The sequence below is a fragment of the Lissotriton helveticus genome, chromosome 5_1, assembly GCF_964261635.1.
Source record: "Lissotriton helveticus chromosome 5_1, aLisHel1.1, whole genome shotgun sequence".
Classification (NCBI taxonomy): domain Eukaryota; kingdom Metazoa; phylum Chordata; class Amphibia; order Caudata; family Salamandridae; genus Lissotriton; species Lissotriton helveticus.
In genome coordinates this window covers 1,418,661,226-1,418,677,802 of record NC_136065.1, presented here as the reverse complement: position 1 = coordinate 1,418,677,802, position 16,577 = coordinate 1,418,661,226, and positions in this window count along the sequence as shown.

The window sequence follows — 16,577 nt, the reverse complement described above, 5'->3', positions numbered from 1 at the left end:
CAGTCCCACCCATAGGGCAGGACTTAGTCGCGTGCCAGCCCCTTTTTACAGGATAAAGGTAGAGACTGGCCCCCTTCCAAATCAGATCATCTTTGAATCCTGAAACTACTTTCTGCGAAAGGAACTCAAGACTTCTTCCTAAGATTTCTCCCTTGTGACTAAGGAGTAGTCACCCTGCATCCGCAGGCACCATCTAAGAACACTGCGGTCTGCTGCAAGTCCTTCCTCCGGAATCCGACTGCCCAGCTCGACGAGAACCGGCTTCCCTGGCACCTCTGACCTCTACCTGCATCATCAGTCACGCTGAGATTCGTGGGTGTGACGAGACCTCGAGGGACCGGCCATCTTCAAGACTGCACGACTTCTTTCCAGCAAGCCCGCCGAGTGAATTCCTGGTGAGTGCTTTGGGGTCCGAGAAGCCCCCACCCTGAGCAGCTCCAGCACCGAAGAGCAGCCCCCCAGCATCTCCACGATCTGCGTGGGGCCCTTCTGCTTTTTGCTGCTCACCGCGTTGTTTGGCTACTAGCCCGTTGGCTTGTGGCCTTCCTGACGACGCCCGACGACATTTCTGCTGCTGGTCTGGTTGCTCCAGACTGGCCCTTGCTCCCTTCCAGAAGAGGAGCACCCCGGACCCTCCTGGTCCACTCAAGACGCCATTTTGAGTCCACCGCGTGGGCTTGAATTAGCCAAGGCTTGTTGCCCAATCCTGGGTAACTTCGACGCCAACGACTTCATCCTTCGTGGGACAGCTCGCACCTCCATCCTGGTCGCCGACAACGCCTCCTGGTCCGAGAGACTGCAGAGCCCAGCAGCGCCCACTCACCTGACTGCGGTGACTTCTCCCGGTGCCATCCTGGTGCCCACTTAATCACTGGCTAGTGATTCAAGAACTTGGTCCCCTCTGCTTTCAGGTTTTCTTCTTCCTTGATCCAGGCTTGGATCCATCGAACTTTCCTTCACTGGTCGCCTGCCAGCAACTTCTTCCTTCCAGGCTCCTGGTCCGGCAACGAGATCCCCGACGTCTTTTCAGACCTATGCAGCTGCAGCCCCTGGGCTAGGTAACTTCGGCACTCCGGTGTCCCAGCATAGCCTCACTATCCAAGGGTCAGGATCCACTGTCTTTTTCTCCCTACCAGGTCGGGTTCGCCCGTGAACACTAACTTTGTGAATTCTAGCTTCCATAGACTTTGTCCCGCATCCCGCGTGAGAGTGCACACTCTGCACCCGAGTCCCCTGGGTCTCCTAGTAGTAATCTAACGATTCCCTAGTCCAGTCCTAGCGATTCCAAAGCCTATTAGTACTGTTACTTACCTGCTAGTAATTCGCATTCCACTTTTAAAGTATATGGTTTTCCGTGCCCCTCGGGCATTTGTGTATAACGTGCTAACTTAAAGTATTTTCGTAAGAGTTTTGTTGTGTGCTTAGCTCCCTGTCTCATAAAGAGCCAGGGTAGTCTTGTTATAAATAAATACACTGTTTATTTTCATAACAACTTGTGTGGTGTCCTTTCACTGGGTGTTCAAGGGGTAATGTGATGGTAAAACAGCTGGCTTAACACGCCCTCTAGAGTCTTAGCCTTAGACTGCTCGTATCCACGCTACTAGGATAGCTGGTCTATAAGGTTGACTTACAACCAATCATCAATAAGGGTTGTTTGGACTGATATATAGTGATCACTAGAATAGTGAGCACTGCACATCAGGCCAACTTCTCACACTATTAAATCCAGCAATCCAGTTGCTGTTCGGTTGGCCAGATTGCACTATAGACAAGCCATAACAACAGCTAAAAAGGAGTGGGAAGAATATCACTGGGAAAGCCTCAGAGCTGCAAGTAAAACCAAGAATGGTAAGCTATTTTGGGCCCTAGTCAGAAGATCCAACGGCTGTGACCCAGACCAAACCCCCAACCATATTACAGATAGCGAATGGTTTGAGCACTTTAGGAAACTCTACGGGGGTGTTGAGCCACCCGGAGCTCCATGGCATTTGTGCGGGCCTCGGTTACTGACTCTGGACAGGCCCCCCTCATTATAGTTGACAAGAAAGAGGTGCTGGCTGCAATAGCTAAGATTGTACCTGTTAAGCCCCAGGGCAGGATGGTGTACCGGGCGACATTTTTAAAGCCAATCCTGAAGGTTGGGCCTCTTACTTTGTAAGTCTCACGAATGCAAATTCATGGAAGGCGGTCAAAGTGATCCCCATTTACAAGAAGGGCCTCAGGGGGGACCCTGCCAACTATCGCCCAATTAGTCTTATAGATGCGGGGCAGAAATTGGTTGGCCGGGTACTCTTGAAGAGGATTCTTTCCTGGGCTGATGAGAACAACATCATCTCACTCTTCCAGGCGGACTTTAGGGCCTGCACAGCCACGATAGATCAGGCATTTAGGTTGGTACTCTTACACTGGAAGGTGGTTACCATTGGCAAAGGCGGCCTTTACTTGGCATTTATTGACCTGAAGACCGCCTTTGACCTGGTCCCCCGAGACCGCCTATGGCTGATCCTGGAGGAGATGGGGATTCCCTTAGCCATTCTGAATCTCCTGGCACGCATGCATGGCGGTACCTACGCCCGTATTAGATGGGGATCACAGGAGCAAAAAACTGATAAAATACCTGTGAATCGAGGGGTACGCCAGGGCTGCGTATTAGCCCCGACATTTTTCACGCTATTTGTGAATGGCGTAGTCTCCTTTTTGCTCGAAATTAATGCTGATGCCCCGGTCTTGGCGGGTGATAAAGTTCCTGCACTTCTCTTTGCGGACGATACGCTGTTGGTATCAAAAACTCCCGCAGGATTGCAGAAGCTGTTGGACCGCTTCTGTCTGTTTTGTAAGCTCAGGGGCCTTGTCATAAATACATCAAAAAGTAAGCTCCTTTATTTTAACCCGAGCAGATCATCCAGATCCACCCTTTCCCTGGATGGGGTGCCACTGGAACGCGTAAAAGAATTCGACTACTTGGGAATTAGAATCTCGGATAAATTGAAATGGCAGCCACATATTGATAAAATGGCACTAAGCCATAAAAGGGTAGTTGGAGTATTAGGGAGGGAACACCGTGCATCCACCTCCAAGCCTACTGCTCCTGCTTTGGATATATACGCTGCAAAAGCTGTAGGCTGCGCCCTTTATGGCGCAGAACTTTGGGGCTTTGACTGTGTTGATGCCCTAGTTACTGCAGAGAATAAGTTCTTTAGGGAGCTGGTATCGCCCCCGAGGGGTACTCCCACCAAACCACTCTTGAGTGATCTGGGTCGCCGTTCTATTAAGGATCTAGCCACTCTACGCCCTCTTTTATATTGAGCCCGGCTATGGCGGACCCCGGAGCTCTCAAGGTATGTAGATGGTTTAAGAGAAGTCATGAACCTTCATGGAGCCCACAAAATTAGCTGGATTACAAATATAAAGAAGCTCCTGCTCGCAACAGGTCTTGCAACTGATTGGGAGCCTGGGGTATCATTAACCAAGGCAGAAATCAAGGGACGCTTATTGGACATGGGTTGACGATCAAGAGCAGAGGGAGCCAAACCTAGTTAGGCTGACTGAGGCATTTCGACAGCATAAATTAAAGCCTCGCCTAGAGTCCTACTTAGATTTTATTAAGAAACCTAGAGATAGATCCCTTTTCATCCAGTTCAGGTTGGGAATACTCCCCCTTCACGACCATACCTGTAAGTGGAAGCCCCCGCACCAAACCTCTCCTGACTGCCCAACATGTGAAGGTGTCATTGAAAATATTCCTCATGTCTTTTTTGTATGCCCAGCCTATGCAAAACCCAGAAAGTAATGGCTCAAACCTGTGTGCCTGTTGCTTGGAACCAGGGACCACTCCGCTGCACTCAGAATACTTAAGGCTGATGCTAGCACAACCTTAGTGTGTGGGGTGGCCACATTTCTTAGTTGGGCTTGGATGATTAGGCTGAAGGCTATCAGATGATTTAAGTTTTAGCTGAATCTCTTTTCATATGTTTAAATCTTCACAAAGCTGCTAAAGTTTAATATTTTTTTTATTATTTATTATAATATAAAAGGTTTTTTATCACTAATCTTTTTAAAATTTATTGTTAATGAATTGTGATTCTATATTTTTATGTGCTTTTATGATATTCTGTATATCGAAATAAAGCTTTGATGATGATATACTCTCTTGCTTTCCTTTAATTCTACTAAAAAATGTGTGCCGTGCAAGGACAATGTTCACCTTTTCTCCAAAGTGTATTTTTAATTTAAGTAGGGCCAAATTGTGAAGATCTATTTCTTCATCATCAATATTGGAACCTTGGTCTAGGTCTGGTAATGTGTCAAAAATCTTTCTGCCATGAGTACCAAGATTATGTAGTAAACTATGATGCATTCTAATCGGGCTAACTTGCTCCCCCAGCTTGCTACTAAATAAGAGTTGGGCTATTAGGCTCACCAAACACATTCAGAAATGGTGGTGGTGGAGCCATACTGGCAGCCGTTTTAAAAAATGTTTGATGAAAGAGAAAAATGATTAAAAAGGAATGAACAGAGAGTATTGCTGGTGAAGTAGTGACACAGGTATCGGTGAGTGTGTCACAGCAAGAATGATAAATAAACAAGGAAGAGTTTGAAATAATTTTGTAAGTGTGCGTATCACTGATGCAAACATGACACATGTATGGGTGTGTGTGTCACTGCATGAACAGATAAAACACAGATGTTAAGTTTGATGGTGTGCCTGTCACTGAGAGGCATAAAGGAGGCAGGCTGGATCCAAGTTGGAGATGTGGCAGCAAAAAGTGCAGAAATGTGGAGAAAGTTGCCTGTCACTGTGAAGCACAAAGGTGACAGGCTATAGCACAAGGTGATTCCAAGGAGACACCTGGGTGTATCGGTAAATGTAACTGTAGTTGATGAAGCGGGGGGCGGGGCCGCTGTGTCCCTGCGGCCCGCCCCCCGCTCTTCCCATTCGCCGCCCCGCTCCCGCCTCCCAACTGCTCCTCCCTCCCACAGAGCTTGATATGGAGGCCGCGCAGCGGTGAAGGGAGCGACCTTTGACCCTGTCTTCAGGCAGGTCGCCCCCCCAGCCACCACACGGTCCTCCAGTGTCGCCGCTCCCACCACTGATTTCTGCCACGTAAGCCCACTGCCCCCCCGGTCTGCCCTCCGTTTTCCCGCTGCCGCTCTGTTGATTTTTTGCGCTCTGTTGTTTTTTGCGCTCTGTTGTTTTTTGTCTTCTGATTTGTGTGTCGTATTATCTGCTCCCCCCTTTTTACCTCTGTGCTCCTGTTGCCTTGTTGCATTCTATTGTTTTCCATTCTTGCCCTCTGTGCCCCCTCCCCGCATTGCCTCCGTGTCCCTCTGCCCTCCTCTCCTGCCACTGCGTCCCTGCAGCAGCCCCACCCCCGCTCTTCCCATTCGCCGCCCTGCTCCCACCTCCCAGCTGCTCCTCCCTCCCACAGCCCTTGATATGGAGGCCGCGCAGTGGGCGTGCCGCTGGCGCGCCGAAGGAGCGCCAAAGGCAAGCCCGTCTGCACCCGTCCGCGCCTGGACCGACCCCGTGTCGTGCAGGCCTCAGCCAGACCCGCTAGTGCAAGGGGTTTGCCCTTCTGTGCACGAAGTCCTCAGACCCCAAAGGAAAAAGTTGGCACGGAAACTGGAAATACAAAACATAAACGTTTATTACACCTCATGAGGTGGTGCTATAAAATTCAAACAGTACCCTTCGGCACTGCAAGAAGTAGCATAAAGGCTACTGAACGCATGGTTTATTCATACCCACACAGGGGCTCGAAAGAAGGCGGTACAAAGCATAAGAGTACATTTTATGTCCATATAAGGCAATATCGAGAAGCACAATCGATCAGTGGGAGGAGCTAACAGTCTTGGTGTCTCGGCTAACACATTCCAATCTAAGGCTAACCATTAACAGATGCGGACCCTAACGGTCAGCGGCAAAACACAGGGATGCCATTAATAGCTTGTTGCCAGGCAGATTCATAGGCCATAAGCAGAAAGGTAGGACAACGCACATGGTCGACACGAGGCAGCGTATGGCAGACAAAATGGCTGCCGTGAATTCAAAATGGATGCCGCTAAATGTCAAGATAACGGCCAAAACCAAGATGTCATTTGCTAACGCTCAATTTAATCGCTGTTAAATTACAACACCCGCACTCCCCGCAACACCAGACTGCTCTACTACTCCAGCACCCTCCACGCACTCAACACCGAACAAGACCACTCCTGCTACCAGGCCACCCCAAAGCGCACCCAAGGGCCCTACACCTGCCGGAACTGCAGATTCACCAGCATCCAGCCCACCAAACCACCAACCAGAGAACCCAACCACTGCATCCTCCTCAACACCCGATCCTCTCGCAAGCACGCCATCGAACTCTGGGACCTACTAAACTCCACTGTCCCCGATGTTGCCTTCCTGACGGAGACCTGGCTGTACACCGCCTCAGCACCAGACATCGCCATAGCCATCCCACAGGGCTACAAGTCTCGACCAACACCGACGATACACTCACCACCGCCGAGTACATGCACTTCCAGATCCACACCGACCCCAACACCACCCTCAGAGGAACACTCGTCTACAGGCCTCCTGGACCACGGCCACAATTCAGCAACGCCAACGCTGACCTCGTCAGCACGCACGCCCTCGCCTCCACGGACTACATCCTCCTCGGGGACCTGAACTTCCACCTCGAGAACAACAACGACGCCAACTCCACAACCCTGATCGACAACCTCGCCAACCTCGGACTCAAACAGTTCGTGACTGCACCCACCCAAGCCGCCGGACACACACTGGACCCCATCTTCTCCGCAAGCCCCCACGTCTTCTTCAACCACACCACCAAGCCCCACTGGACCGATCACAAATGCGTCCACTTCACCTTCCAAAAACCCGCCACCCACCACCGCACCCAACAGATGCCACGCCGCTGCTGGGGCAAGATCACCACAAACCAACTGACCGCCACCCTCACCCTGAAAACACCCGCCGACCCCACCGACCCAGACACCGCCGCAACCAACCTCAAACAGTGGATCAATGACTGCGCCGACACCCTCGCCCTCCTCAAGCCCTCCACAACCAACCACACCAACAAGAAAGCCGCTTGGTTCACCGAAGACCTCCGGATCTCCAGGCGCACCTGTCAGAGGCTGGAGAAGAAATGGCTCCAAGACCGTACGCCTGACAACCGGACAGCCCACAAAAGCGCCACCCGCAGACACCACCAACTCATCAGGACCGCCAAGAGGACCGCCTTCAAGGACCGCTTAGACAACAATGCACACAACACCAAAGAGCTCTTCAGCATTGTGAAAGAACTCTCCAACCCCAGCTTCAACACTAACGACATCCCACCATCACAAGACCTGTGCGACTCCCTTGCAGCCTTCTTCCACCGCAAGATCGCCGACATCCACGACAGCTTCAACTCCAAACCCCCCCCCGCACCCACCATCGAGTTCACCACCCCTACACCCACCACCCGCACCTGCCACCTGACCGCCTGGTCCAACAACAGCGACGAAGACACCATCAAAGTCATGAACTCCATCCACTCCGGATCTCCATCTGACCCCTGCCCTCACCACGCCTTCAGCAAAGCCAGCACAACCATCGCACCCCACCTCCGAAAAACTATCAACAGTTCCTTTGAGACAGCAACCTTCCCGGAAAGCTGGAAACACGCCGAGATCAACGCCCTTCTCAAGAAGCCCAAGGCGGACCCCAAGGACCTCAAGAACTTCCGGCCCATCTCCCTGCTCCCGTTCCCGGCAAAAGTGACAGAGAAGATTGTCAACCAACAACTAACCCGCCACCTTGAAGACAACAACATCTTGGACCCCTCCCAATCCGGTTTTCGCAGCAACTACAGCACCGAGACCGCCCTCATCGCCGCCACAGACGACATCAGGATCCTGATGGACAAAGGAGAAACAGCCGCCCTCATCCTCCTGGACCTTTCAGCAGCCTTCGACAAAGTCTACCACTGCACCCTATCAACACGCCTCCATGACGCCGGAATCCAAGAGAAGGCCCTGGCTTGGACGACGTCCTTCCTCTTCGGCAGAACCCAGAGCATCCGCCTCCCACCCTTCCGCTCAAAATCCACCGAGATCATCTGCGGCATCCCACAGGGGTCCTCCCTCAGCCCGACGCTGTTCAATATCTACATGGCACCGCTCGCCCACGTCGCACGACAACATAACCTCAAAATCATCTCCTATGCCGACGACACCCAGCTAATCATATCCCTCACTGAAGACCCACGCACTGCCAAAGCCAACCTCCACAGAGGTATGAAGGCCGTAGCCGACTGGATGAAAGACAGCAGACTGAAGCTTAACTCAGACAAGATGGAGGTCCTCATTCTCGGGCCCACCCCATCAGCCTGGGACGATTCCAGGTGGCCCACATCGCTAGGCGCAGCACCAGAACCCACAGACCACACACGCAACCTGGGGGTCATCATCGACTCCACCCTCTCCATGAACAGGCAAGTCAACGCCATCTCCGCGTCCTGTTTCAACACCCTTCACACGCTCCGCAAGATCTTCAAGTGGATCCCTCCCGACACAAGGAAAACCGTCACCCATGCCCTCATCACCAGCAGACTCGACTACGGGAACGCCCTCTACTCAGGAACAACAATCAAGCTCCGTAGACGACTTCAACGAATCCAGAACGCCTCGGCACGACTGATCCTCAACGTCCCCCGACGCAGCCACATCACACCCCACCTGAGAGGCCTGCACTGGCTCCCCGTCAACAAGAGGATCACCTTCAAACTCCTGATCCACACACACAAAGCCCTACACAACACCGGACCCACTTACCTCAACAACTGCCTCAGCTTCCACACCCCCACCCGAAACCTCCGCTCAGCCAACCTCACCCTCGCAAAAGGTCCTCGTATCTGGAAAACCACAGCCGGCGGCAGATCCTTCTCCCACCTCGCCGCCAAGACCTGGAACACCCTCCCCACCAGCCTACGACAGACTCAGGACCTGCCAGCCTTCAGAAGACTCCTCAAGACCTGGCTTTTCGACCAGTAGCAGCCACCCCTCCCCCAGCGCATTGAGACCCTCACGGGTAGGTAGCGCACTCAATAAATGTACTGATTGATTGATTGATTGATTGAAGTGTGCCTATCACTGAAATATGAGTGACAGGCTTATTGAAAACCATCTGCTAAAGTGATTCAAAAAGTGTGCCTGTCACTGGTAAGGGAATGCCTCCATTGAAGATGTATAAAATGGTGGTATTTCGACAGGCTGTACAAGAATTATACGAAGTGTGCATTTCACTATGATTGACACAAGTGACAGGCTTGTGATTAACTTGATTTTTTTTTGTAGTTGAAATATTCATTGTTGTCTATGTGTGGCTTTGCAGCTGACTTAGTTATTTACTCCCTCAGTCCTGCAATCTTAAAGGAATGCCTCAGCGGAATAGGCGTCGGATACCAAGTCTCGGGGGAGGTGTGCTCTGTAGATTCGGGTGTGATGCAGGTCGGGCTGAAAACCTACACAATGAGGCAGGCAAGAAGGAACGCCTCTGATGACCCCCCCATTGACGGAGAAAGCTGAAGGCGTGGCAGCAGGCAAGGCAAAGAAAGTTCCTCAGGAGGGCGGGCACCTATGAGAACGAGGCGTACACGGAAATATGCGGCAACACCAGGTTCCCCAGCATCTCGTCAGGGGATTTCGGGACAGAGATACAAGGCCTCCCGATCTTACTGCAAAATGCCTGGCAGGACGTAGGCGAGACTTAAAAAGGATTTAAGATGGTAAGAGCAGGCTGATTCAAAAGTTCCCACCAAAGGGAACAGTCAATTGTTTAGGTGTTCCAAGAGGTAGATAAAACATTTATGTTCCCAGAAACCGTAGGTGATGATCCCAGAGAAACATCTTGGAGGCAGGTTAATGTAGCAAATGTGTTCCCACCCAACCCCCACAGCAGCCAATGAAGGAGTAACCACAGCCAGTGGGAAATCTGCAGAACCAGAGCCAAGATCCAATTCACCAGGAGCTGAAGCGTCCCATGAAGGCACATAAAATGCATTCAGAAGCAATGCCAAATGCAGGCGACATCAATACAAATGTACCTGTAGGGAGTTCACCAGTACTTCCATGTCAGAGGCTGAACCAATTGTGTTCCTAAGCACAAGTCCAAGGCACACTCGAAAGTGCACAGCAGACATAGGAATACAGGCTGCATGCAGTGAAGTCACAAAGGACGAAAGGACAAGAACCAATGCTCATTCAGTTCCTGAAGCAAAGGTGAGCCGAAACATTGTACCATGCATTCATAGCACAAGAGCACATGTGGTAGTGACAATTCCATTCGATCTCGAAGTGGGACATTCATTGCGGAGCCAAAGCATCTCCTTCCTACCTGTATGGGCAGGCGGAAGCAATACTTGTGTACAACAAGTTACAGTGGAAGAAACCGTGACACAATAGGCTATGCCCAGTCTCGTGGTACAGCAAGCTTGATCGTTCAACATCAAATAACTCCCAATAGAGAGCAATCTGAAATCTGGATGAATCACAGCCACTGGGGAATGTTTCAAGTAGCAAGATAAGTTTTCTATGGATGTATTATAAGCCCCATGGAGCAAAACCTCATTGAATTATAACAAACCGCTGAAAGCATTCTCACAACCAGAACTGCTGGGAAAAACTTCAGTTTCCCTATTCTGACAACATCATTGAAAAGGAAATTCCACATAATCATGTAAATACCCTTCCCCCTACGCTTCTTATCTGCCCACTCAATGGTATTATAGACAGTATTGGAAATGGAAAGTTGAAATGGGCAGGGTAATGAACCCGTGGATTATCCATTCTGCTGAAGGTGTTTCAGTAACAGTGAAAGGACATTTCTCTAACATGCGGCTACTCTGAAATTATTACACCATGGTCTCAAGACCAGGGGTGGAGTTGTTACCTTCGTGATAGAGGCACACGAAGCATTAAGGACAGAGGTGTTCTATTCTTCGGTTACATTCCCGATTGCAGATAATATTACACAAATATTTCACACCTACACTGAGGATGAAATACCAGATAACTATACTCCATAAGAAGAAATAGAAGTTCCTCTCACTAACCAAGAACACATAAATGTGTTTAAAGATGCTCTCCCAATAAACAAAAGCAAACTTTAGACTCAGTCCCTCAGTGATTTAGGAGTGAATTGGCCAGCCGGGTACAAACCGCATCCTAATGTTGATAATTTACCAGCAGGAGAGGTGCAAAGAATACAATGACCTAGGGTCTGATTACAAGTTTGGTGGTGTTACAGTGGGCTGCGACGCCAGCACCCCACTGCAACACTGCCAAAACTGACTGCCTGCCAGATTCTGACTCGAATCCAGGTCGAGCGGTCCAGCTTTGGCAGTTACACAGCAGTGTCTTTCTAAGGCTCATATGAGCCTTAGAAAAGCAGCACCATGGGTGCGCCAAAGCACTGTCATGCATGGCATGGACTCTGCAGTCTATGCTATGCAGGAACATGGGATGCATAGAGGCAGGGGGCACACCATGTGCCCCCTGCATGCTCCCTGAGGCCCAGAAGCAACAGAGAGCCCAATAGGGCACTCTTAGTTTCCTCACCACCACCCTTTTCATAGAAGGCTCACGGCCATGATAAGGGTTGCATTGAGGAAACTCATAATATGTTGGCAGTGCCGCAGCAGCACAACCAGCATATTGCGGACTCTGACTGCTGCACTACCCTGCAGGATCCCGGATACCAGGCGGTTGAAGCGATCCTGTGGTGGTCCTATTGTTACTAAGGGCCCGATTATGACTACGGCGGTCGATAGGACCATCGTAGTCACGGTGGGGGTCTGTGCACCGCCAAACTGACGGTCCAATAGTTATATTACAGGTGTAATGGTGCGCAGACAACCACCGTGACTATGGTGGTCCTATGAACCATTGCAGTCGTAATTGGACCTTAGTAACAATATAAAGAAACCTTACACTGTTCATTATGCAAACATTGGCACTTAAGCCTGCGGAGACTGCTCAAGCTGCACAACCACACTTGGCCACCTCGGGTATCAGCCCACAAACGCTAAATGCAATCATGGGAGGAGATTCTGTTCCGGATTGCACAAAAAATGCCAGTGACAGTATTCTTCTCCTGGAGTCCCCGGCACAGTATGAACTATCAAATATTGACAGTTTATACTTTGTGAAAGGGTATTGCCTGCCCTCGGCAGAGCTACATGTTCTATGATTAGACACCAGATCTCTCCATACCATTGTGAGCTGCAGGGGCTTTGCCCGATGCCTTTCTGCTGTGACTAATAATGAATCACAAAGCATTAATTATGGTTCGTTCCATCAATTACGCTATACACTGACTTTACGAATGCAAATTATTTTGTGCACGAGGCCATAGAAGCTGCATTTCGAATACCTGTGGATCTCACAGTACATCTGCTTTTCAACATCCACCTTCTGAAATGTACTTTGTTTTGGCGCTTGGTTTGAGTGACATATCTTCTTAATAATGTAGAGGCTCCAGTCTAAACGCAAACATTTGTTTCTAAATGCTACTGCCCTGCGCAGATCGATTTTATTTAGGCAGGAATTATAGATCTGTCAGTTTAATCAAGTCAATGTGCCGCTAACGCCTGTGATTACTACCTTTCCTACTTTATGGCGATAGGTACATGGAATCGATAATATTCTTATTTGGAGTGTAAAGGTCATTGATGAGTTATAAATCAACAACAATTTGTAACAATTGCAGAAAGTTGCATTATAAAAAACAGCGTTAGTACTCATGGCCGTCACTTATGGGCCATCCCCTCAGAAAACCATCAACTAGTTCAAGGCAACCATTAAATTCAGTGCAATTTTAAAAATACAATAAATATATTTAAAATTCGGGACTTTAAAAAAAAGTGTAAATTGGCTGCAGGACCATGTAAGCTTGTGGGTAGCAACCAGAGGAAGAGAGCTACGGACATATGAATCAAAGTTTTTTTGTGATTACCACATAGCGACTTTTAACAAATAGCTATTTGGTAATCGCAACCTATGCATAAAAATATCGCTATATTTTAGTGATTCGGTAAAATTGGAATTGCTATTGCGACTCGCATAATAGCGATTCTGCAATTAGAGAATCGCTAATAGTGAATCTATGATTTCGATGCAACCTGATGACCTAACAACTAGGAAGGGAGGCATCCCATGCTGTTACCTGTGTACTGAGAGAGAGGAGGAGGCAGACTGCAGGAGCACAGCACGAGGAAGCCTGTTGGGACAGTTGAACTTGTGCAAGTAAATCATCATGGCATCAGGGAAACACTGAGAAGGAGTCAGCACTGCACAAAAGGAAGTTAAAAGGAGTTGGAAGTCCTCACTGAGGAAGAGGTGCAGAGACATGAAAAATTGCTTGGCAAACAGTAACTTCAGGCCCCAGAGTCTGAAAAAAGAAAAATATGGCTGGGAATACAATTGAAAATCAGCGCAGTGGGGGTTACACAACGCTCCATTGTGGATCTACGCAAACGGTGGCATGGCCTGCGGAGCCGGGCGAAGGAAAAGTTTGCTGCAAGGCTTGCAGATGCAAAGAAGATTGGAGGAGGACCATCAACACAAACAGCTTTTACACCCTTAGAGGACCTGGTGGAGTCAACCCTTCAGCCTGAAGCTGTTGTTGGTGACGCAGAAAGACACCTCTGCATAGCCCATTACTTCCCAACGTAAGATGCATGCAAATGACCATTCAATGGTAATTTTTTTTTTTTAAACCCTCAAGTGAGATCAGGCTCAGTGTAGCAATTCGTACTCCAGGCCATGTTTTACTTGCTACAGACAAATGCATTAAGGGATAAGCAGTCAGCAACTCCAATAGGAAAGGCAAGAAGGGATCAAAACAGCAAAGGTGCAGTAAAGTTCAATAAGCAAGTGAAATATATCGGCACTGTGTGTTGCTAAATAACTTTATTACACAGAAAGATGCACTGTGTGAAATACATGTCCACATATAAAAACTGAAATAGCATTGTTTAACATCACAGATTCACCTGCACAGGAGTCAGATGAAAGTGAAGCCCATGACCCTCAGGAGACTCAGGCACTGTCAGGAGATGACAACACAGTGGCCCCATCACACAAAACACCTGCACCCACAAGACGCGGGACCACAGTGGCAACACTACCTGCGTTTGAAATGGAAGCAGAGAGCCAAACTGACCCTCCAACAATACATGCTTGGCATGCACCCACACCAAGACCCCAAGTCCAAATGCGGCGTAGCTATGTCCATATCAGGAGGTACAGGTCAAGGGCACAAATGGGAACTGATGAAGGTGACAGACCAACTGTCTTTGGTGGGCTGGAGAACGTTGAATGTTGAGATGCAGCGCCTGCAATGCAAACTGATGCGTTCAATGCAGGCACAACTTGTATCTTTTTCAAAAAACATATTAGAGATGTGGGACAGCATCAAACAGCTCACAACATCAGTGGTGGAAGGACTGATGGAAACAACTGAAAACTTCATGACACAAGCCACATTGTGAATTTATGCAAGGTAATTCAGGAAGACCATGTGTCCCACCCCAAAAAGCACCATCAATTACTTGCCGCTTAGATGGCTACACTAGGGCTATCAACTGCCTGAGCACAACAACAGCTCTACTGGCTCGACCTGCTGTGGGCATGCAGGTCGAAATGACCCATTGCTGTGGTGATGTGGCCAGAGGACTGATACAAGTCTCCAATGCTTTGGAGCAACTGCAAACTGCTTCAGTTGGCGCCAGTAATGTACTGGGTGAAAGGGATAGCGAGGAGGCCTCCAGACTCAGTAGCATCATGGCACCAGTGACCAAATGCAGAAACCACAGTACAAGAAATACTTCTGCATCAGAAATCTCAACTAGAGATGTGACAGAGCACACAGAATGGCCCACGGGAGTGTGTGGAAACAGAAAATAGTGTTGCATTGAGTAAAGGAATGCCATTTGGTGAGGTAACCAGTAGCATTCATTTTTCAGGGCTAACATGCAAGTTCCATGGCAATGTTATCCTGTTGCATTATGACTATCACACAGCACATTTCTTTCTTGGTATGTGTGCATTAACACTACCTGATTTTTTGACTGAATAAATCACAAAAGCAATGAAACCATGTAGTGTCTTGTATCCTCATTACCCATCTTAAAAATAATTCTGTGTTATTTCTGCACGTCCCAGTCATCCTTCTACTGCACTCGAAAGGCTTGCTGCTTGTTGAGCTTTTTCCTGGCTTATCCTCTTCATCAGGTTCACTATCCGTTAGCTCCAGGGGTATGCCTCTCGAAGTTGCAATGTTGTGCAACATGGCATAGGTGGCCACAATTTTGCAACACGTATCTGGCCTGTACTGCAATGCCCTGCCAGTTTTATGTAGGCAGAGGAACCTACTTTTCAGTAAGCCAAAGGTCCTCTTGATCATATTTCATGTTTATATGTGCGCTGCATTGTATCACTGTTCACTTGGTGTAGTCGGATTCAGGTATGGTGTCAGTATGAATATGCGCACAGCATATCTGCTGTCACCTACAGGGTAGAAGGCAATAGATTGCTCACTGCTATGTTTCACAATGTTCAGAGAGTCAGCAAAACAGTGTTACATGTGTTTACCAAGGAGACGTGTATGTATGTCACTGTGTCTGAAGATGTACGAATCATGCGTACTACCTGGGAATCTTGCCACTATGTCTGTGATGATGTTTTTTGCATTGCATATTGTGACTTGGATATTCAGTGAATTATATGACTTCCTATTCCTGTAAATTAACTCATTCACTGAGGGGGGACATATAGCTACATGCATCCCATCCATGCAACCAATTACATGGGGAAATTGGGATATCTTATAAAAGTCAAATTTAGTTTGTTGCAATTCCTGTGATGTTGTAGAAAATCTTATGTGGTAGTGTACCTCTGCAACATGGCATCCAGGAATGAATTGAAAATGTGTGATAATGCACTTTGGGAAACCCCTCCTGCTGCAACTATTACACCATGGAAGCTACCTGATGCTAGGAGGTACAGTGAACATAGGACCTGCACATGAGGGGGAATGGCATGTGTCCTGAAAGTCTGATGCTGCAGTAGTGGATCTAATTCAGCTATCAGATCACAGATCATGTCTGATTACAACCTATATTTCTCATAAATCTCTTCCTTTGTCTGCCCCAACAATGTAACATGCACTCTATAAATGCGTTTCTGTATCCTCCTTCTTTTCTGTGCGCCTGCTTGTATCCTCATCCTCCTTGCCATGACTTACAGCGCGGCCATTGTGAAACATTCTGAGGCCTTCTGGGGATGTTTAAATAGTTTTCACCTGGTTACCACCTGATTTGAATTGGTGCTATTTTGCAAGTGAAAAATTGTGAATCCTGATTTATTTGCAATTTGTGAATGTTTCATGCATAGGTTTGCGATTACCAAATAGCGAATTAACTAAGACAAAATCGCTAATTGGAAATCACATAATAGAGACTCACAAATTTAGCGATTATCCGAGATATTCTGTGAATTTTGCTTGTACCCCATAGTGAGTA